Below are 22847 nucleotides of genomic sequence, written 5' to 3' on the forward strand. Positions count from 1 at the left end.
GTGGGGGAAGGGGGAGGGATAGCATTAGGAGATACACCTAATGTAAATGATGAGTTAACGGGTGCAGCACACCAACATGGCACATGTATACATATGTAACAAACCTGCACATTGTGCACATGTATCCTAGAACTTAAAGTATAATAAAAAAATAGTAAATATCAATAGATACAACCGACTTAAAAGCTCTTTGGAATCTGCAATCATTTTTATTTTATTTATTTATTTATCATTATGAAGAGAGTTTAACTGAGATCTAGTCATTTGATAGAAAACCAGAGCTTCCTGTATCAATAAGGACTGACCTCAAAAATGTAGTGTGTCCAGACAAAAGAAAGTTGAAAAATATGTAGAGTGTACAATGTATATACACTTTAAGGACATGAAAACAAATTCTACTTATTATTTATGACCATACGTATATGTAATAAAATGTTTTATAAGGGAATGGGCATGATAAATGATTAATTCAGGGTGTCGGTTACCTCTAGGCAATACTATTTAATCATATAAAAGGAGCCCCAGGCCAAAAAGTTTCAGAATCAGTGTTTTAAAAGACTGTGTCCACCATATAGTTATTAAGGAGTGATTAATTGCTTTCCTCGTTTTTGATAATCAAAGATACCCCCGCAATACACACACACATGATCTGCTAACCAGAATATCTGACTGGCTTAAAATCATCAGTATAGCCACACTATGATGAAATAATTAGACTTAAAGCACAACTCACATGTTGGCAAGTAAAGTTTGTCTTGTAAGTTTTGGTGCTCCATGTTGACCTTATATTCTTTCCACCTTCCTAATACCCCACTCTTCCTTTTTCTGAAGTATTATCTCATTTTACCACCCTCCATCATATCCACCTGCTTCTTTTCCCTTCGTTTACTCCCTATACTCTCTGCCTTCCACATTCTTTATTTCCCCTTTTGCTCTTATCCTCTTCCTTCTATCCTGACACTGCGTATCTAGGGTTCAGTACTATCCACAGTTCCAGGCATTCACTGGGGGTCTTGGAACATATTCCCATGGATAATGGGGTAAACGGTACATTTTGTTGTGTAGGTCTATGGGTGCTATGCTATGTTATATGGCAAAACATAGAGAAGGGACCAGGGACAAGGATCTTTGCAAAGACTTTTGAGCTGCCAGTGGAGAAGAGCTCAAGGGAGATCAATGTACTCACTCTCACTAATCCTCTTCCGAGGCAGATGCTGATTATATTTACTTAGTTCTAGCTATTTTCTCTAACACAAACAAGGCTCAAATTCACCTCCCATTTTACCTCCCATGGAAAGAACCACTGGAAAGGTCACTCCCATAAAGAGCTTATTCACTCTGAGCCATACCATTCATTCAGAGAGAAGCTTAAGAAGATCACTGCCACAGTGGTGGCAGGTTGCCAGGGAGTGTACTACCTTATATGAAAAATATATATGAACAGAACTATCAGCTCAATCAAGCTGCCAGAATGTGCCAACAGTTGTTAACTCTCTCCAGTGAAAACAGAATTATTTTTCATTTCTTGTAAAGCAAAACACTGGTATTTCTTATGACAGAGCATCTAGTTGTAGATGAGCCATGTTATAATAACATAGACTGTTTTCAAGCTCATCCCTAAAAAGAAGAGAACCAGTGAGGAACATATGTATTCACCTGTAATATTCCTGCCTGATCTTCTTTTTAAGTGCAAGGTAAGCATGCAAGACTTTGTGATTCCAGTTTTATAAAGTCCAGCTCTTGAGATTATCCTGTCCCATCGCTAGAGTCTATCTGGACCCATCTCCTAGAGCACGATGGTCCAGTTAGTGCTGGAGAGTACTGCAAGGTGCCATTTTCCCCCACCCTCCCCATTACGTGGCAAATGTCTACAGAAATCACGCTTTCTCAGCATGTCAGGTCATGTCGTCAGATCCTATTCTGATGAACAAAACACGAGGAAAACAAAGGCAAGGACTAAGAACATCTAAAATGACAGAATCCAATTACTATGGAACTTTATTGTTTAAATATTCAAAAAGATATCCACTGTTTTATTCCAACTATATGACTAGTCTGGAAAAAGCAAAACTATGGAGATGCCAAAAAGAACAATGGTTGCCAGAGGCCAGTGGAGAGGAAGAAACAGAATGGCAGAGGACAGAGGATATTTAGGGCAGTGAAACTATTTTGTCTATGATACTACAAGGGTATATACATGCCATTACACATTTGTCCAACATCATAGAATATACAACACCAAGAGTGAACCCTAACGTAAACTGTGGACCTTGGGAGTGACGTGCCTGTCAAGGTAGATTCCTCAACTGTAACCCTGATGAACTCTGATGGGGGGTACTGATAATGAGGGAGGCTATTCATATGTCAGGGGTCATGGGGAATATGAAAAATCTCTGTACCTTCTCAATTTTGCTGTGAATCTAAGACTGCTCGGAAAATAATGTTATTAATTTTAAAAAATTACTCACTGAACTTGCTATTACCCTAAATTATAAAAAGACAGAGTCACCTTGAAAACTGCAAATCACTAAAGATCAAGGTAACAGAATATGAGTACTATCTCCCAAATTGAAGCATATAAAAACACATAAAGCAATTAATTTTAATTGCATACTTAGGCAAAAAAATTGATAAAAATGATTGAATATCTAATCTTATTTCATAATTATAAACAGGGATTTAATACAATATGAATCAAAAATGGCCCATCCATGTAAATAAAATGAAAGACAATTTTTATTCTAATTTTAAATCAGAACTTATTATGCCTATTTTATCCCACAATTTTACTGAAAAGTTAATCAGGTAAGAAGGACAGATTATAATTACTTAATATTGCCATAGTAACTTATGTATAAATACCTGTTAAGTATTCACCAAATGTCAAAACTGTAAGCAGCCTTGCTACTTAATATGAATGATGCAACTGAAACCAGTACCATGTTATGGTCTATCATATTATTTGCTATTACATAAAATTTTAAGATAACATCAAAAATTTAGTCAGAGCCATAGCTGCTGGGCAGCAAACATTTCATATAGCAGGGACAAGACATCCATCCTTAGAAAGGCTTGCTTGCAAGGCTAGTCCTTGGCTGCTGTTTGGGACCTTGAATTTGAGAGGGTTCCCACCATTCCCTAACTTAGAAGAAGGGAATGGCTCACTGTGCCTAAACTGTTTGTGCAAATGTGGTTTACTATGAACAGTTAATTTCCTCCTGGGTGTCTAGAATTTTGTTACATGTGAGGGAGAGAAGAGGTGGCCTATGTGACTAGCCTCCATTGAAAACATGGGTGCTGAGTCTCTAACGAAACTCTGGTAAGGTAGACAACATTGCACATGTGTCGTCAAAATTTGAGGCTGGGGGAATTAAGCGCATCCTGCTAACTACACAGGAGATGACTCCTGTAGCTTGTGCCTGGCTTCCTCCAGGCTTTGACACGTGCAGCTTTTCCCTTCTCGAATTTTGCTTTGTGTCTTTGCACTGTATTAAATGTAATAAATCAAAGCCCCGAGTATGACTGTCCGCTGAGTCCTGTGAGTCCTTCTCAGTGAATTACCAAACCTCGAGTGGTCTTGGGAACCCCTGGTACAATTGCATTACACAGTTTTTTTATTGTTTAAGTGTTATATGTGACTACAATCAGAAGGTTATTTGACAGAATACCTTTCCCTAATCTGCTTATTATTTATTTTTTGACATTTGCCTTGGAGATTCCTGTACTTCTATATCCACTGGACTAACAGCATTAAAAATGCATGAAACAATGATGTCAGAAAGTAATTTTAAAAATCAACAATCCTATTTTAACCCAATTAAAAAACAGAAAATCTTGATGATTGACAATATGTTCTACAGTATAAAAGTTTCTGGAACAAAAAATTAAAAGATCATAGTTTTCTCCCACTCGGTAAGGTTTAATTCATTTTTATAATAATTGTGCAGCAGGCCACGTGCAGTGGCACACATCTGTAGCTCCACCTACTCAGGAGGCTGAGGCAGAAGGATTGCTTGAGGCCAGGAACTAAAGCTGCAGTGTGCTATAATTACACCTGTTCAAAAAAAAGTCCAAAAGAACCCTGCAAATAGTGGAACTGATCAGTAAGGGTCAATAGGACTTTTAACTTATCTGGCAGGGAGAAGAATCTTATCTTATATATAGATGGTTAAAAGTGTGGTAATCCAATTGACCACATATTCTAGTTAAATCACAGATTACCAATTTCTGAAGAAATATAATACCAGAAAAGCACCTCACATTTAAACTATGTCAGATAAAACAATTTGTATTTGACAACCCAGAAGACACTTACAATCTTGGCAGACCATCATCATTGTGTCATTGTGGTGCAGATATAAAGAAGTGCATTTGAAATGTGTTCTAATAGTATTTTCTTTAGGGATGAAATTCAAAAGGAAGCAGTAAGAGCAGAAATATGACAAGGGGGTAAATGAAAAGGGAACTGCACTAATAAAGTCAGGCACTGACTTTTCTACCAATGTGACCAGTATTCTCCAAGTACTGAGAGCTGCTATATTCAGCATATTGCACTTTATCTTTTTCTCCAGGACATTATATTAGTTTCCTGCAATAAAATATTTTTACAATGTCGGTTTGTCTAAACTGCTAGCCTGTAAACTATTTCTAATCAAAACCTGAAACTGTGTCACAACATGGCTGTATTACGATTCCATGTCAGAGGAAGGATATATACATGCATCTGGTAGTGGCTTCCAGTTGTTGCCGTCAGATGTTTGTTTGGGAATGCATTCAGAAGAGCTTATCAAGGACTTGAGTACAAAACAAGCATTTCCACAAAAAAGCAGGTAAGAAAGACTACACTTTTCCTCACAAATGACCTTAGGTTTAGACAATTCTAGGAAAATGGCGGTACATTAACTCACCAGTCTTGACCATTTTCCCTGATCCTGTATAGGGAGCTGCTGCAGTTACAAAAAGTTAGGCAGGATCTTGGTAGGTGTATTCTTCCACATTGGAACACCAGAAGTACTGATCACATCAACAGCGAACCCCACAACTCTATGATTGCTCTTTAGAAGAGAGTGCCACCAAAGAGCTTTTAAAAAGTTAACTCGCTTTACTTTTTAGTAATCTTACTGGTTAGAATTGATACTCCCTCCTTGAAATTCTCACCTTCTTAAATTTTTGCAGCATCATTTTCTGATTCCTCTCCTTTTTCTTTAGCCACTGCTCAGGCTTCTTTCCTAACTCCTCTGGGAAATGCTGATATTCCCAGGGTTCTGTCACTGGCCCTCTGCTCACTCTATACCTTTCCCATCATGGACAAGCTCACTCAGATCTACAACTTTGCCTCCATTATTCCAAGTTTGCAACTCCAACCTCCAAGTTCCATCTCCAGCCATAAAAATTTTATCCAATTACCTACTGAAAATATCCTACATGGACATTCCAGTAAACTCAGCAATGCAGGAAAACTGTCAGTCGTGACTGCTGACCCGCGCTCTCCTCTATACACCTAAAAACTGCCTACTCCCTCATGTCCAGGTTAAATGCTAGGGCACAAGCCAGAAACCTGAGAATCATCTGAGATTTCTCCCTATCCCCTATGTTTTTACATTCAACAATCACTAAATCATATTAACTGTACCTCTTTTCTGCATCTGCTTTATATTTCCACTGCCACACATTTATTTTATGTTTATATTTCCTAGTTAAACATGGGCTTTTAAGTAGTGGCTTTTATAGGGAAAAAACTATTAATGTTATTTCTTAAAAAAAAAGCTTAAGTAAAATAAATAAAAAAGGCATCATGCCAAGAAAAAGACCAACATTTTTAAATGAATAACTGCGCTCCTTAATCTTAATGATTTCACCATGGATGGGTGAAAACCTCACAACAGACTGATACTAGTGTGAGGACAGGACAAGGAAACTATAGCTCTGATAACTGCAAATGTTTCCTTTGTTTCCCTGTCTCTTTATGTGGTTATCTTCCAGCTACCCTCCATATGAGGGGTCAAGCAAACTATAGACTGTGGGGCAAATCCAATCAGCCTTATGGTTTTGTAAATAAAGTTCTACTGGAGCTCAGTCATGTGTATTTGCTTACCTCTTATCTATGACTGTTTTCATACTTCAATGGCAGGGTTGAGTAGGAATGACAGACCACATGAAAAAGCCCTGTACAGAAGATGCTTGCCAATCCCTGCTTTATACCATAACCAGAATGTCCTAATACTCAAATCTAATCATGTGACTCCCCACTCCAGTGAATCCCTACAGTAAACATTGCTGTCTCCCTACCCAATAGTGATTCCCTGTTCTGTCTTGGTGGAGGAACACACGTCTATTTGGATATTTATCATGCCAATAGCCCTCCCAACTCCAAAAGAAGAAAAGATTATTCTAAGCTCATCACAGTAATTACATTTGCTTTCCCAGTGCCTGGTTTAGGAATTAGCTTGTGGTAGGACCCAGCCAATAAAATGTTACAGGAAGTCAACTGCACGCTTCTGAGTCTTCTCCCTAACTAAAAGAAACATGTAAAGAAAAGCCACCCTTTCCGCCTTCAGATATTGTCAGTGAGACCATGATGTTTGGAGCCGTTGCTAATTAGCCACGAAAACTGACATGAACAAAACACTGTGATATCACTGAACAGCCCAAACAACTCTGGTCCCTACTGTTTTAGCCACTGTTAGTTAGGTCATCTGGTATTTTCAGCCCAAAGCGTTCCATCTGGTAAATTTCCCGTGGCCTACAGGAAAAGATCTACTTGTTTCTTTTTTTTTTTTGTCTTCGTTTTTTTTTTTTTTTGAGACAGAGTCTTGCTCTGTCACCCAGGCTGGAGTGCAGTGGCACAATCTCAGCTCACTGCAGCCTCCACCTCCCAGGTTCAAGTGATTCTCCTGCCTCAACCTCTTGAGTAGCTGGGACTACAGGCGTTTGCCACCACGCCCGGCTAATTTTTATTTATTTATTTATTTATTTATTTATTTATTTATTTATTTATTTATTTTTTATTTATTTATTTATTTATTTATTTATTTATTTATTTATTTATTTTTAGTAGAGATGGGTTTCACCATGTTGGCCAGGATGGTCTCGATCTCCTGACCTCGTGATCCGCCCGCCTTGGCCTCCCAAAGTGCTGGGATTACAGGCGTGAGCCACCATGCCCAGCCTCAATTCCTCTATCTGGTGATTTTTCTTAAGTTAAAAACATTTGTTCTAATATGTTATTTCAGTGTTCTTCTAAGATGCATAAAGCACCCTATTCCCAGGTTGGCCCCCACCTTGCTAGTGAGCTCAGCTGGCTCTTCACAAGAGCTCTGTTTTTCTCCTGCTTAATCTCAAGTGCCTCTGTCAGCCTCCGCCTGGTTTATGATTTGGAGTTTTTTTTTGGTTTTTTGTTTTTGACAGAGTCTTGCTCTGTCACCCAGGCTGGAGTGCAGTGGCATAACTCGGCTCACTGCAACCTCTGTCTCCCAGGTTCAAGCGATTCTCCTGCCTCAGCCTACTGAGTAGCTGGGATTACAGGCACGTGCCACCACACCTGGCTAATTTTTGTATTTTTAGTAGAGATGGGGTTTCACCATGTTGGCCAGGGTGGTCTCGAACTCCTGACCTCAGGTAATCCACCTGCCTCAGCCTCCCAAAGTGCTGGGATTACAGGCGTGAGCTACCGTGCCTGGCATGGCTTGGAATTTTAATCTGTAGTTTTTAATAAAGATAGTGCTTATGTTTATGTTTCTTGTATTTCTTGGTACTCTTGGGTAATTTGTAAGAGCCCCACATCTACACAAGAAGTCCATTTTCAATTCTTTTCTTCAGGCTATTTTATTTTATTTTTATGTTTGAGATGGAGTCTCGCTGTGTCACTTCTGGAGGCTGGAGTGCAGTGGCGTGATCTCAGGTCACTGCAACCTCCATCTCCTGGGTTCAAGCAATTCTCCTGCCTCAGCCTCCCGAGTAGCTGGGATTACAGGCACCTGCCACTTTTTAATTTTTTTAGAGACAGAGTCTCCCTTTGTTGACCAGGCTGGAGTGCAGTGGTGCAACCATGGCTGACTATAGCCTCCAACTCCTGGGCTCAAGTGATCCTCCTGCCTCAGCCCCCTGAGTAGCTGGGACTACAGGCACATGCCACCATGCCCGGTTAATTTTAATTTTTTTGTAGAGACAGGGTCTCCATATGTTGCCCAGGCTGGCCTCCTACTCCTGGCCTCAAGTAATCCTCCCACCTCAGCCTCCCAAAAGTACTAGGATTATAAGCATGAGCCACCATGCCCAGCCTTGTTCTACTATTTTAATTTCATATGTTAGGTGACCATGTAATGGATCATCCAAACCAGGATACTGTAAGAATGAAAGAGGCTGACAGTAGTGTGATGCTGGGACTAGCATTGTGCACTGAGATTATTTCTGAGAAAGCAGGAGATATGGTCACCCTACTTATAGTGTGCTTATCTTTGGATTGTTGAATTTGGAGTTTCTATTTGCAGGCTTATTTCAACTGGGCAGCCTTGACCCACCCTGCCCAGCAATGCTACCGTTCTCTCCACCAGGTCTCTGGGACCCCTTCAGTCACTATACTTAGCTCAGTTCCCCACCCTCCCACTCCTTAAAAGCCTAACCAGGAATCCTGCCTCAGGTCTACTGCCGTCTTCTGTGGGCTGTTTTAGTTCCTATTACCCATAGTCAAACTCCCAGCATTCCCTACTTGATTCCAGACTTGGAGTCCAGAGCTTTAACCTCTTCAGGCCAACTCCCCACTTTGCGTTTCTGTCCCTGTATCTTAGTCCATGGAGATACATTTCATGTCTTTGAGTCTACTTACAAAGTAAATTTTGCTCTTTTTAAATTTTTTTTATTTTTTAATTTTTTTTTTTGAGATGGAGTCTTGCCCTGTCACCCAGGCTGTAGTGCAATGATGCCATCTTGGCTCACTGCAACCTCCGCCTCCTAGGTTCAAGCGATTCATCTGCCTCAGCCTCCCAAGTAGCTGGGATTACAGACAGGCACCACCACGCCCAGCTAATTTTTTGTATCTTTTAGTAGAGACAGGGTTTCACCATGTTGGCCAGGCTGGTCTCGAACTCCTGACCTCGTGATCTGCCCACCTCGGCCTCCCAAAGTGCTGAGATTACAGGCATGAGCCACTGTGCCCAGGGAATTTTGCTCTTTTTATATTTCATTGCTATATGTTTAGAGGATAAGTTTACAATGCAATATGCATTCCCAAATATTAGACCAAAAAATCTCCAAAAAATTAGAAAGGAAATCCAAAAAATCTAAAAAAATACCAAAAAGTAACAATCTCACAGACCATACTCACTGACCCCCAATAAAATAAAATTAGAAATTAACCACAACTTAACAAAATAAAGTACTCAAGACAGAGAGGAAAGAGGAAATAAACACCGAAATTACAACGTCTAGGCGGTGGTTCACGCCTGTAATCCCAGCACTTTGGGAGGCCAAGGCGGGCGGATCACAAGGTCAGGAGTTCGAGACCAGCCTGGCCAATATGATGAACCCCCGTTTCCACTAAAAATACAAAAAATAGCCAGGCATGGTGACGTTTGCCTGTAATCCAGCCACTTGGGAGGCTGAGGCAGGAGAATTGCTTAACCCAGGGAGACGAAGATTGCAGTGAGCCAAAATCATGCCACTGCACTTCAGCCTGGGTGACAAAGCGAGACTCCATTTAAAAAAAAAAAAAAATTACAAACTCTTTAGATAGAAATTTCGTGGTTTTTTTTTGAGATGGAGTCTCACTCTGTCGCCAAGGCTGGAGTGCAGTGGGACTGTGTCGGCTCACTGCAACCTCCGTCTCCTGGATTCAAGCAATTCTCCTGCCTCAGCCTCCCAAGTAGCTAGGATTACAGGCGCCCACCACCAGACCCAGCTAGTTTTTATATTTTTAGTAGAGATGATGTTTCACCATGTTGGCCAGGCTGGTCTCAAACTCCTGACCTCAGGGGATCCATCTGCCTCGGCCTCCCAAAGTGCTCAGATTACAGGCGTGAGCCACCGCATCCCACCTAGATAGAAATTTCAACATGAGGCCGGGCACAATGGCTCATGCCTATAATCTCAGCACTTCAGGAGGCTGAGGCGTGGGAGGATCACTTGGGCCCAGGAGTTCGGGACCAGCATGGGTGACAGAGACAGACCTTGTCTCTATTTAAAAAAAAAAAAAAAGAAATTTCAACATGAAAAGTATCTCTCAAACCCTTCGAGATGTTGGCAAAAAGTGACTCAAAGGAAAATGTATTACTGTATGTCAATTTACTTGAAAATAAGAAAGAGGCCGGGTGTGGTGGCTCACACCTGTAATCCCGACACTTTGGGAGTCCGAAGCAAGTGGATTACGAGGTCAGAAGATCGAGACCATCCTGGCTAACATGGTGAAACCCTGTCTCTACTAAAAATACAAAAAATTGGCTAGGCACAGTGGCTCATGCCTGTAATCCCAGCACTTTGGGAGGCTGAGGCGGATGGATCACCTGAGGTCAGGGGTTCAAGACCAGCCTGGCCTACATGGTGAAACCTCGTCTCTTCTACAAATACAAAAATTAGCTGGGCTAATTTTTGGTGGTGGGCGCCTGTAATCCCAGGTACTCAGAGGCTGAGGCAGGAGAATCGCTTGAACCTGGGAGGCAGAGGTTGCGGTGAGCCGAGATCGCACCACTGCACTCCAGCCTGGGCAACAGCCTGGGTGACACGGTGAAACTCCATCTCAAAAAAAAAAAAAAAAATTAGCTGGGTGTGGTGGCCTGCGCCTGTAGTCCCAGCTACTTGGGAGGCTTAAGCAGGAGAATCGCTTGAACCCAGGCAGCAGAGCTTGCAGTGAGCCGAGATCGCACCACTGCACTCCAGCCTGGGCGACAGAGCAAGACTCCATCTCAAAAAAAAGAAAAAAAAAAAAAGAAACCCCTGATAATAAAGAAACCAAATGTTCAACTCTCAAAGCTGGGAGACTTTAAAGAAATAATAAAGGCAGAAGTTAAAGGGAGGATGTTTGACCTGGTCAATAAAGCAATTTTTTTTGTTGTTTCTTTTTTTGAGATGGAGTCTTGCTCTGTCGCCCAGGCTGGAGTGCAATGTGATGTGATCTCAGCTCATTGCAACCTCTGCCTCCCGGGTTCAAGCAATTCTCCTGCCTCAGCCTCCTGAGTAGCTGGTAATACAGGTGCGTGCCACCTGGCCCAGCTAATTTTTGTATTTTTATTAGAGACGGGGTTTCACCATATTGGTTAGGTTGGTCTCAAACTCCTAATCTCAGGTGATCCACCCACCTCGGCCTCCCAAAGTGCTGGGATTACAGGCAGGCGCCACCGCGCCTGGCCTAAAGCAAAATATTGGTTCTGTGCAAAAGGTCAATAAAAAGAGCAAACGTTTACAAGCTGGAGCCTGCACCCATTCAGCTTAGTGTGTCTGTAGAAAAAACAATCTTGCTTCAAAATTCATGATCACGCAGCCCTTTATGCTTCCTAAAAATCCTACTATGTTGCTGTTGACCATTCTCCCTCTTTCTCTCTCTTGCTTTCTCTCCAGAAAAGCTATTCAGACTTTCTCCTCTTTCCTCAAACCTCCAACCCTTCCTCCTCCATACTTAGCCTCAGCTTCTGACCTCACTTCTCATCATTGAGAAACCAGGAGAAGCATTTAAGAGTGAACCTCCGCCTCCCCACATGGGCAAAACCACCCACCTCCCTATGTTTGTGTCCCAATTCTGTGTCCTCTCCTCTCACCATGGATGGACGGTCCAAGCTCTGAGCCAAAGCCAGGCCTTCCCTGGAACTCTGGATCCACCACCCGCAGCTTCTCAGGCAGGGCCCCAGCAGCTCCCCTGCTCCCTTGCACCATCAGTCCCTCCCCTCACTGGGTCACTCCCAACAATATATAAATTTAGTGACGTTTCTCCCATGTGGTAAAGTCACTTAGCCTCACTCCTTCCCCAGCTACTATCCTATTTGTTTCTTTCCATTCTCTGCAAAACTTCTCAAAGCATTGTGTCTATGTGCTGACTCCATTTATCTTCTCCCGTTCTCTGCTGAGTCCTTCCCACAGACTGTCGCCCCAGTCACTCCATGAAATGACCTCTGCACTGCCACATCCAATGGTCAATGTTCAGTTCTTAATTTTATTCAGTCTTTCTGCAGCATTTGACCTGGCCGATCACTCCCTCTTCTTAAAAATACTTTTCTCAGCCAGGCGTGGTGGCTCACACCTGTAATCCCAACACTTTGGGAGGCCGAGGTGGGAGGATCATGAGAGCCCAGGAGTTCAAGATCAGCCTGGGCAACATGGCGAGACCCTATCTCTACAAAAACTAAAAAGTAGCCGGTGTGATGGCATGCACCTGTAGTCCCATCTACTTAGGAGGCTGAGGCAGTAGGATCACTTGAGCCTGGGAAATCAAGGCTGCAGTGAGTCTATCATTGCTGGGCATTTGGGTTGGTTCTATGTCTTTGCTATTGTAAATAGTGCTGTAATAAACATACGTGTACATGTGTCTCTATAGTAGAATGATTTATATTCCTTTGGGTATATACCCAGTAATGAGATTGCTGGGTCAAATGGTGTTTCTGGTTCTAGATCCTTGAGGAATCGCCACACTGTCTTCCACAATGGTTGAACTAATTTACATTCCCACCAACAGTGTAAAAGCATTCCTATTTCTCCACAGCCTCATCAGCATCTATTGTTTCTTGACTTTTTAGTAATTGTCATTCTAACTGGTGTGAGATGTTATCTCACTGTGGTTTTGATGTGCATAGTGATGTTGAGCTTTCTCTCATATGTTTTTTGGCCACATAAATGTCTTCTTTTGAGAAGTGTCTGTTCATATCCTTTGCCCACTTTTTGATGGGGTTGTTTTGTCTTGTAAATTTGTTTAAGTTCCCTGTAGAGTCTGGAAATTAGACCTTTGTCAGATGAATGGATTGCAAAAATTTTCTCCCATTCTGTAGGTTGCCTGTTCACCCTGATGGTAGTTTCTTTTGCTGTGCAGAAGCTCTTTAGTTTAATTGGATCCCATTTGTCAATTTTGGCTTTTGTGGAAATTGCTTTTGGTGTTTTAGTCATGAAGTCTTTGCCCATGCCTATGTCCTGAATGGTATTGCCTAGGTTTTCTTCTAGGGTTTTTGTGGTTTGGGGTTTTACGTTTAAGTCTTTAATCCATCTTAATTTTTTTATAAGGTGTAAGGAAGCGGTGCAGTTTCGGTTTCCTGCATGTGGCTAGCCAGTTTTCCCAGCACCATTTATTAAAGAGGGAATCCTTTCCTCATTGCTTGTTTTTGCCAGGTTTGTTGAAGATCAGATGGTTATAGATGTGTCTTGTTATTTTTGAGGTCTCTGTTCTGTTCCATTGGTCTGTATCTATCTCTGTTTTGGTACCAGTATCATGTCGTTTTGGCTACTGTAGGCTGGTAGTGTAGTTTGAAGTCAGGTAGCATGATGCCTCCGGCTTTGTTCTTTTTGCTTAGGATTGTCTTGGCTATACAGGCTCTTTTTTGGTTCCATATGAAATTTAAAGTAGTTTTTCTCTTTGGATTTATGTCCAATGTATGACCAGTTTCACGATATTGATTCTTCCTATCTATGAGGATGGAATGTTTTTCCATTTGTTTGTGTCTTCTCTTATTTCCTCGAGCAGTGGTTTGTAGTTCTCGTTGAGAAGGTCCTTCAAGTCCCTTGTAAGTTGTATTCCTGGGTATTTTATTCTCTTTGTAGCAATTGTGAATGGGAGTTCATGATTTGGCTCTCTGCTTGTCTATTGTTGGTGTATAGGAATGCCTGTGATTGCTGCACATTGATTTTGTATCCCGAGACTGTGCTGACGTTGCTTATCAGCTTAAGGAGTTTGGGGGCTGAGATGATGGAGTTTTCTAAATACAGAATCATGTCATCTGCAAACAGAGACAATCTAACTTCCTCTCTTCCTATTTGAATACCCTTTCTTTCTTTCTTTTGCCTGATTGCCCTGGCCAGAACTTCCAATACTATGTTAAATAGGAGTAGTGAGAAAGGGCATCCTTGCTAGACTTATCTTTAAAGAAAGCATTTACAAAACACATATCTGAAGAACTTGCATGCAAAATATACCAAGAACTTGCGAAATTCAAAAGTAAGAAAATAAACTACATTTAATAAATGGACAAATATATGTAGCAATACCTCCCAATAGTAGATATTCTGATGGAAAATAAGCATATAAAGACATGGTGAACACTAGGGAATTAGGAGAAAAAAGTAATGCACTGTACACTGAGGAAAGCAAATTAAAACAGCAATGAGATAGCCTATACATCGATTAGGACAGTTACATAAACAAGCAAAAGCCAGCACTACCAATCCTTGGTGAGAATACAGAACAGGAACTCTCCTTCATTACTGGGGAGGCTGCATAATGGCATAGCCACTTCACAAGACAGCATGGCATGTTATTGCAAAGGAAACTGCAGCATCACATAGTATGCAGCAACCGTGCCCCTACACATCTACCCAACTGGTGTGAAAACACATCCACATACAAACCAACAAGAAAATACACACAGCAGCTTCGATGTGAGTCTTGGCTGGCCAGGCTCCTGGGGACAGGGGGCCCAAGGGGCAGGAGAGGGTAATTGTTAAGATTGTGGATGGACTGTTGGGTACTGGTTAAGAATCCTGGGTTTGAATCCTGCCTCTCCGTCTAAGGATTGATTAGGATATGATTTAGGGCAAGTTGCTTGAGGTCTTTGCGCCTCTCTTTTCCCATCTGTATAATAGAGGTGGTATTTTGTGACTTCCATTTGTGAAGTTTAAATGAAATTCATTCTTGTTGCTTTTATGTGCATCCTTAGTACATGGCCTGCTGCAAACACCCAGGACATCCAGGAAATGGCCATTGCTGTTCGATTTTCCTCATCCCCAGTCTCAAGGGGAAGCCAGGCCAATGAGAAGAGCCACTTGCCATCAGGCCGTCCCTTTAGGAGTCACTGAAAGGGCCCCACAGTGGGAGGGTGGGGAGATAAGAACCATGAGAGAAGTTGGCACAAAGGAGTTATGGGACAAAGGGTCCAAGATAGGCAGAAAAGAAGCTTTTGCCCGTTGATGTGGAAGAAAGGAAGTCAGAGGGCTTAGACAGTGAGGGGGGACAGAACATCTCCATGTGCACTCTCATCTCTGGCAATCAGCAACAGGTGTCTATAGGGAGGGCCCTGCATCATCTACCTTGAAGGATCTGGAGGTTAAGAGGCCCTGGGCCGAGGTGCAGTGACCCTGCAGGCCAGCCCTCCAACCTCCTCCCACAGCAGGGGCTTGTTGCCCCTCTGCCAGCTGAGACAGCCCACACCCCCCCAGCCCTAATGATTGTTCTCTCTACCCCTCCCCACAATCTTCCTCCAACTCCTCCTCTCTGCAACCACCTCAGAGCCAGTACCAACTAGAGGCAGCCCTGGATTCAAGCTCCACAATAATCGGCCAACTCAGCGAAAACATCAATTCACTGGGAAGAGTCCAGTGGGGTCCCCTGATTCCAGCCTGTCAATCCTGGACTCCAGTTTCCCCTTGGGTCCCTGAAGAAAGGGGCTAGGGGCCCCTGATGCCAAGGGCAAATGGGGAGCTGGGGTACCCAGGTCTCACCTGGAGGGACCCCAGAGCACAGAACATGCAGCACGGCTCTTCTGCACTGCCCTCTTTGCTGACTCTCTCTTCTCCAGACACCCCTGCTCTAGTCCTTGCCACACATGCCCTGGAGTTGTTGCCTCTCAGGGAAGCACTAGCCTGACTGGTTGTCAGGGGCCGGAATTTCTGCCCTGCCTCAGTCCCTAATTTGCTTTTTGAGTCTGGACAAGCCCTCTCTCCTCCTTAGGCTCGTGTTTCTGGAGGAGGTAGAGAGCATCAAAGGTCTCTGTTAGCTCTGAAAGTCTGAGATTTAAAGGCCCCTAGAATGGAAACCTCAGGGCCAAGGGCTCCCGTCTGTCCTTTGCTGTCTTATATCTCTGCTATGAAGAACTGAACGTGGCCTGTACGTACTCAGTAAATGTTTCTTGAATGAATGCACCTTTCTAAATCACAAGCTGGCAGAAGAGGGGTGGGCCTTTCTCAAAGTCTGTCTGTAGAGGTTCACCAGCCCCTCTCCAGGGCCCTTTCCCCCGTGCTTTGGGCAGGCTCCTTGCATGTCGAAGTGGAAGCATCGGTTACAGAAGCTCAGGAGGAGCTTTTTCAAGTTAAAACACCAGACGAGTAAAATGGGGCTGGCATGACCTGGGAGCAGGACTGGCATCAGAGGTCTGTGGGGGTGACTTAGAATGCCCCAGGGAGGTGGGTGGATGGAAGGGCTTTGAGGCAGAGAGAAAGAGGTCTGTGCCAGGAGACGGCAAGTCTTGTCATCTCCATGAGCCTCAGTGTCCCCATCAGTAAAGAGGGAGGAGTGCCCGTTGTCAGCCACCCACAGTGCTATCTGAAAGTGACTTGGAAGATTGGCTACCATCCGGGTGCGAGGAATCATTAGCAGTGAGGCCAAGTTTGAGAGGAGAAGCTTTGCACCAAAGGGAGGTTTTTTTGGTTTTTTTTGGGAATCCAGAGGCCCTTATTGTCTGCTTCCTTTCTCAGTTGAACCCCTGGCCCCAGAGCCTCCAGCAGGGCCCTCTGAGGTGGAGCAGCTACGAGAACAACCACCTAAGGAGCTAGAGAGTGTGGAAAGACGGCTGCAGGCCGAGGAGAAAAAAACTTGGATGTTGAGTCCCCTGAATGTGAGAAAGGAGGAGTGCATATGTATACTGAAGGAGAGGATACATAGACAGGAGAGTATATGTGAATGGAAAGAGAATATATGTGAATGGGAGAACGCTATATGCAAAGAGGAGGAGACGCAATGTGAATGGGAAAAGCTACATAAACCAAAAGAGAGGCTACGTGAATGGGAAGAGAGGCTACGTGAATGCAAACGGAGGCTACGTGAACAGGAAGAGAGGCTACGTGAACCAAAAGAGAGGCTACGTGAATGGGAAGAGAGGCTACGTGAACCAAAAAGGCTACGTGAATGGGAAGAGAGGCTACGTGAACCAAGAGAGGCTAATGGGAAGAGAGGCTATGTGAACCAAGAGAGGCTACGTGAACCAAGAGAGGCTACGTGAACCAAGAGAGGCTACGTGAATGAGAAGAGAGGCTACGTGAACGCGAAGAGAGGCTACGTGAACCAAGAGAGGCTACGTGAACGGGAAGAGAGGCTACGTGAACCAAAAAGGCTACGTGAACGGGAAGAGAGGCTGTGTCAGCTGGAGAAGCCGCCAGGGCAGGAGAGGTCACGGGAGCTGCAGAGGATGCTGGAGCCTGGGTGGGAAGCCCTCAATGAGGAGTGGGACGAGGCATCCAGCACCTGGAAGGAGCTGGTGCATTGCCCCACCTAAGAAGGCTGCCCTCTTCCCTAGCACTCAAGGCCTTTGTTTCCCCACCTGTAAAATGGGGCATTGCAGCCTTCACATGAAATGGTACTACTAAAGGCACCTGTGAGCCAGAGCCCTGCTCTGATGGCTGTGGGAGAGAGGGGATGATTTTTCTAACCTGCCTCCACCCTTCCCGGTGCCATGGGAGGCAGACACCAAGTTCTGGGGTCTCCAGTTTTAGTGGGTGGCCACTGATTGGTTCTCTCTGTCCAGGACAAGGCCCTACAGCAGCTGGAGCAGAAAGTAAAGGAGCTGAAGAAGCCAGGTGAGCTGACAGAGATGCTAACCTCTGAGCTAGCCAAGAAGGGCTGGGAGGCGGGTACCAGCCTCTGGGGAGGGGAGGTGCCAGGCCAGAGGCAGCTGCAGCCTGGGGGCAGGTGACCCCAGCACCCTCCAGGGCAGTCCTATGACTGTTTCTTGCTTCCTGCCCTCTGACTTTTAGAGGCGGGTAGCCCTGGGCTCCTCCCAGGTCTGGACATCATCATCCCAGCTAGAGGCATGGAGCCCCCCAATCACAGAGGAAGAGACAGTGGTATAAGAGGCTCCTTATGTCGGGTGTGGTGGCTCACGCCTGTAATCCCAGCACTTTGGGAGGCCAAAGCAGGACAACCACTTGAGGTCAGGAGTTTGAGACCAGCATGGCCAACATGGCAAAAGCTCATCTCTACTAAAATTAAAAAAAATAATAATAATTAGCCGGGCCTGGTGGTGCATGCCTGTAATCCCAGCTACTCTGGAGGCTGAGACACAAGAATCACTTGAGCCCGGGAGGTGAAGGTTGCAGTGAGCTGAGATCGCACCACTGCACTCCAGCCTGGGACACAGAGTGACACTGTCTCAAAACAAAACATAAAAACAAAAAAGACTCCTTAGATTCAAACTGGATTCTGACCCGGTTCCACTGGTCATAATTCAACTACTTTGCATCTCTAAGTCTCTGTTTCTTTAACTTCAAAAGGAAGTTAGCCTTTTCCTTGCAGAGGTGCTGATGATTAAATGAGATAATATGTGGAAACATTAGGCATGTAGCACACTCAGCAGATGGTGGTTGGCTACCCCTGCTTTTCCACCAGTCTGTGGCCTACAGTTTAAGTGCTGGGAAAAAGGACGTGAGATTTGAGGCTGGGGAAGGAGGCATGGGGTTCTAGGCAAGGGAGACAGTCTCTTAGGCCTGGAGCAAGGGGCCAGGGGCCTGTGCAGGCCACAGAGCCCCACAGTGCCCTCGCTGCCCTATTAATGGGCCAGGAATCTGGAAGCCAGCCACCACATGCCCTCATGCCCAGGGTCTTCCTGCAGGTGGAGCTGAAGAGCCAAGAGGCTCAGAGTCTGCAGCAGCAGCCAGACCACTACCTGTGTACCGCTCTGGGAGTCCCAATCCCACATGAGCTGGGGTGTTGCTGACAAGCAGGGTGGTGAGTAGAGCCCTCAGGTGGGGTGGGCAGTCAGGAGCAGGGGAGGCTTGCACTGTGCCCAGATTCCCACCCCCCTCCCTCTCCCTGAAGATCTTTGTGAGGTGAGCCTCACTGATAGCGTGGAGCCTGCACCAGGAGAGGAGAGGGAGGGTTCTCCCCATGACAACCCCACTGCACAGCAGATCCAGCAGCTGCTTTCTGTAATGCAGGACTCCCCAGGCTTGGGTGGAGAAGCTGTTGGTACAGGAGAGGCGGCAGGAGGAGCAGGAAAGGCTGCATGCCATTGTTTTCCGGCTGCCAAGAACGGGAAGAGACATCTTCTTCGTCTAAGAGCTGGTCAAGAAATTAAAAAAAAAAAAAAAAGGTTAAGGGGTTAATCTCCTACACAATTCATTTACTTCATTTGAAAGTTAGAGCCACTTATGTTTATTTGTGTTTCTAATTGATAGTTTAAATTTATTTGTTTCTAATTTATAGCTTAAATTTATTTGTGTTTCTAATTTATCATTTAAATTTATTTGTAAAAATTAAAGGAGAGTGGGTCTTTCCCTCATGTTCACTCTGGGATCCTTTAGCATTTTTTTGATTTGATAATTATAGGATGTTAGCATGCATATCGAGTTTGCCCTTATGTGGTGGGAGTTCAAACACACAAAGACCCACTATATGCACACAACTGTTCTTGCTGGTTTGGGATAGGCTGCCATGCTTTTTTAATGTTAGTGCAGCATGTATATTCATTACGGAATTCAGATAAAATTTGCTTATGTTCTGCTGTTATGTTTGATCGAATCCTAATCACAGTGAGCTCTTCATTAGCTCAATATGTGGTTTGCCCTCAAGTGCACAGTTTATTACTTTGTAATATGCCACTGTGAGTACGGACATTTACAGCTGTTTAAAGGCAGAGCACTGGAAACAGCCTTTCCCCCTTTTTCTGTGTATTGGGGATGGGAGTAATAACATTTTGGGGAGCTTTTTAAATCTCCCAGAAGAGGAAAGTGGCCTGCTCTGGCAGGTGTGTGCAGGATAGAATGTTTCATTTGTTCCGGTGCCAAGAATGAGCACTGTACTATGGTAGTTCCCTTAGGATTTGTATGTGCTCTGGGCTCATGAAGATATTGCATCATGAGCTGTGGCAGTTGTACTCTTTTTTGACAACCTAAAAAGGGATTATTTCTGAGGAGTGAAAGGCTCCCATCATGACTGTGGATGTGGAAAACCTTTTCTAGCTGAGAGCACTTATATCTACAATACATTTTAAAGTCAGAGTTCATGTTCCCTGTTTTAATCACATGACTACATGTCCCAGTACATAAAAGGGCACTGGCTGGCATTCTTCTTAATGTATTTAGTAAAGATCAGAAGAAATCCTTTAAGAGTTTAAATGTCCCTGGAACAGGCATACAGGCTGTAGTCAAGAATGAATTCGAGTGAAGGAAAGGTGTGTGACACCTGGCATTCCTCTATGTTCATGGAGCTTATTTGAAGCTGGAAGATGGATTTTACCATCTAGACCTCTCTGGCTAATACCTAGTCTTCAACCATCTAACATAGGAATTTACTTCGTTTCCTTGAATGGAAAACACTTTTAAAATAATAAGAAACATTATTATAAACTAATATATGTGAGAGTACTTAGTTGAAACAAAAAGGAGTTTTAGTAGACAGTAGTATACTACATTTGAAAATCAAGGAGACATTTATGCAACTTAAAATGGTTACAAACTGCAGCGCAATCTACTGTTTGTGAATGTCAAAGTGTTATGAGGAAAAGTGTCTATACAATCACAGAGTTACATTTCCTCACAAAGTTCTTTACGAAGATTGAAGTATGTTTTTATACCTCTCGGTTTCAGTTAGAGGCGTATTTTGTGTAACATTTATGTTAATGTGCATGATCAATGAATTATTTCAGTCATGTTGCCTAAATCATTAACTGGATGATGCTTGGGAAAGAATCAACAGCTAAAACTTCACGAAGTTCTAATGTCTGTATTCCAAAATACATCATATCATTAGGATGTAGGGAGAGAGGTATCTGCGCTCCCTGGGGTGGGCATTTCTAGTTACTAGACCATCTCCATTTTTAGCATTTGGCATCCTCATGATACTTTTATAAATATGACATTAATAGGAGATCAATAATACGATTTTACAGATTGAATAAGAAAATTGCCTGCATTCACTGAAAGAGTGCAAATATTGAGCCCTTGTGACTTCAACTGACTCTTCCAAAGTAAGGCAAGCGATTCTCCTGCCTCAACCTCTTGAGTAGCTGGGTCTACAGGCATATGCCACCATGCCCAGCTAATTTTTTTTTTATTTTTTAATTTTTTAATTTTTTTTTATTTTTAGTAGAGATAGGTTTCACCATGTTGGCCAGGATGGTCTCGATCTCCTGACCTCGTGATCCGCCCACCTTGGCCTCCCAAAGTGTTGGGATTACAGGCATGACCCACCGCACCTAGCCTGAGATCTACTCATTTCTATAGTATTAAAAAGTCTGGGCAGGGACTGGTGGCTCACGCCTGTAATCCTAGCACTTGGGAGGCCGAGGCGTGTGGATCACTTCAGGTCAGTTAGAGACCAACCTGTCAAACATGCTGAAACCCTGTGTCTACTAAAAATACAAAAATTAGCTGGGAATTGTGGCTCACGACTATAATCCCAGCTACTTGGGAGGCTGAGGCATTAGAATCACTTGAACCCAGGAGGTGGAGGTTGCAGTGAGCCACGAGAATGCCGCTGCACTCCAGCTTGGGTGACAGAGTGAGACTTTGTCTCAAAAAACAAAGTCTGTCATAAGCTTACCTTAGGTATTCACTTCATTCCCAACCATTCGCATCTCATACGTTTTGCACTAGCAAAACTGAACTGCTCATAAACCCTGCAAATTTCACTCAAGCATCTTTCTTTTGCACTCACTGCTCCTTCTGCCAAACACACAATCTTCTGCCCACATCATCCTTCTGCCTCTTTACCTGGAAAAGTTCTACTCACTCTGCCTGCTTACCTTAAATCCTACCACTTTTTTACAGCTTTCATTCCTCACATAAAGTGTCTGGCACATATTTAACATAGTAAATGATCACTATACGCTTCCAGAGGGCATCTAGCACACAGTAGTAGGCAATGAATAAATAATTCAGCAAATAACTAAAATGACAATGATAATAACAAGCTCCTGGGTTTTGTTTGTTTTTTTCTTTTTTGAGACAGGGTCTCACTCTGTTACCCAGACAGGAGTGCAGTGGCATGATCATAGCTCACTGTAGCCTCAAATACCCAGGCTCAAGCAATCCTCCCACCTCAGCCTCCCAAGTAGCTGGAAGTACAGGCACCTGCCACCATGCCCTGCTAATGTTTTATTATTTAAAAAAAAATTTAGTAGAGATGAGGTCTTGTCATGTTGCCCGGGCTGATCTCAAACTCCTGGGCTCAAGTGATCCTCCCATCTCAGCCTCCAAAGTACTGAGATTACAGGCATGCGCCACTGTGGCTGGCCCCAATGGTATTTTTAAATGTTTGTATTCTGTAACATTAGAAAAAAAATGCTTAGTATCTAAAAGACATTTGATAATTATTTAAGTGGACAAGTGAATAAATGATTGCCTTGAAAATTCTATTGAAAAAACACAAATAGAGAAAGCTCTATTCTATTATGAGCACCTCAAAGACCAAAACTATGTCAATTTAATGTTTGTCTCCCATAACTTGCAGAACCTTAACTTAGAGAAGTTCTTTGATTAATATGTACTAAATTAAAGGTGTCCTCTTACAGTTCAGATTGTCCAATGCATTAGGCGTCACATCTCAGTAGCACAGAAGCATTTTTGTTATTGTGAAACATTTTTGTACTTTTATTATAATTTGTTGAGCCTCAAGTTGGGCTATGTGAATATTTATTATAATAATCTTTTGGCTAATGGTAACAGCATGTCTTGTTCTAACAAAATCACTGTTAACATAACAATTAACCAGCAGGTAGAAGAACACATCTTGTTCT

At 43.3% G+C, this 22847-nt stretch overlaps 1 long non-coding RNA gene across 3 annotated transcripts in view; it reads right to left on the reverse strand.

Moving 5' to 3' along the window:
- Nucleotides 1-17069: 17069 nt before the first annotated feature.
- The window catches only part of LOC116483627 (uncharacterized), a 59108-nt gene continuing 53330 nt past the window's right edge, over nt 17070-22847 (reverse strand). For all 3 annotated transcript variants that reach the window (XR_009210107.1, XR_009210108.1, XR_009210104.1), the window contains exon 6: nt 17070-19171. This is a non-coding gene — a long non-coding RNA (uncharacterized LOC116483627). The remainder of the gene's footprint in view (nt 19172-22847) is intronic.

Source organism: Hylobates moloch, unplaced genomic scaffold, assembly GCF_009828535.3.
Source record: "Hylobates moloch isolate HMO894 unplaced genomic scaffold, HMol_V3 SCAFFOLD_15, whole genome shotgun sequence".
Taxonomy (NCBI): Eukaryota; Metazoa; Chordata; class Mammalia; order Primates; family Hylobatidae; genus Hylobates; species Hylobates moloch.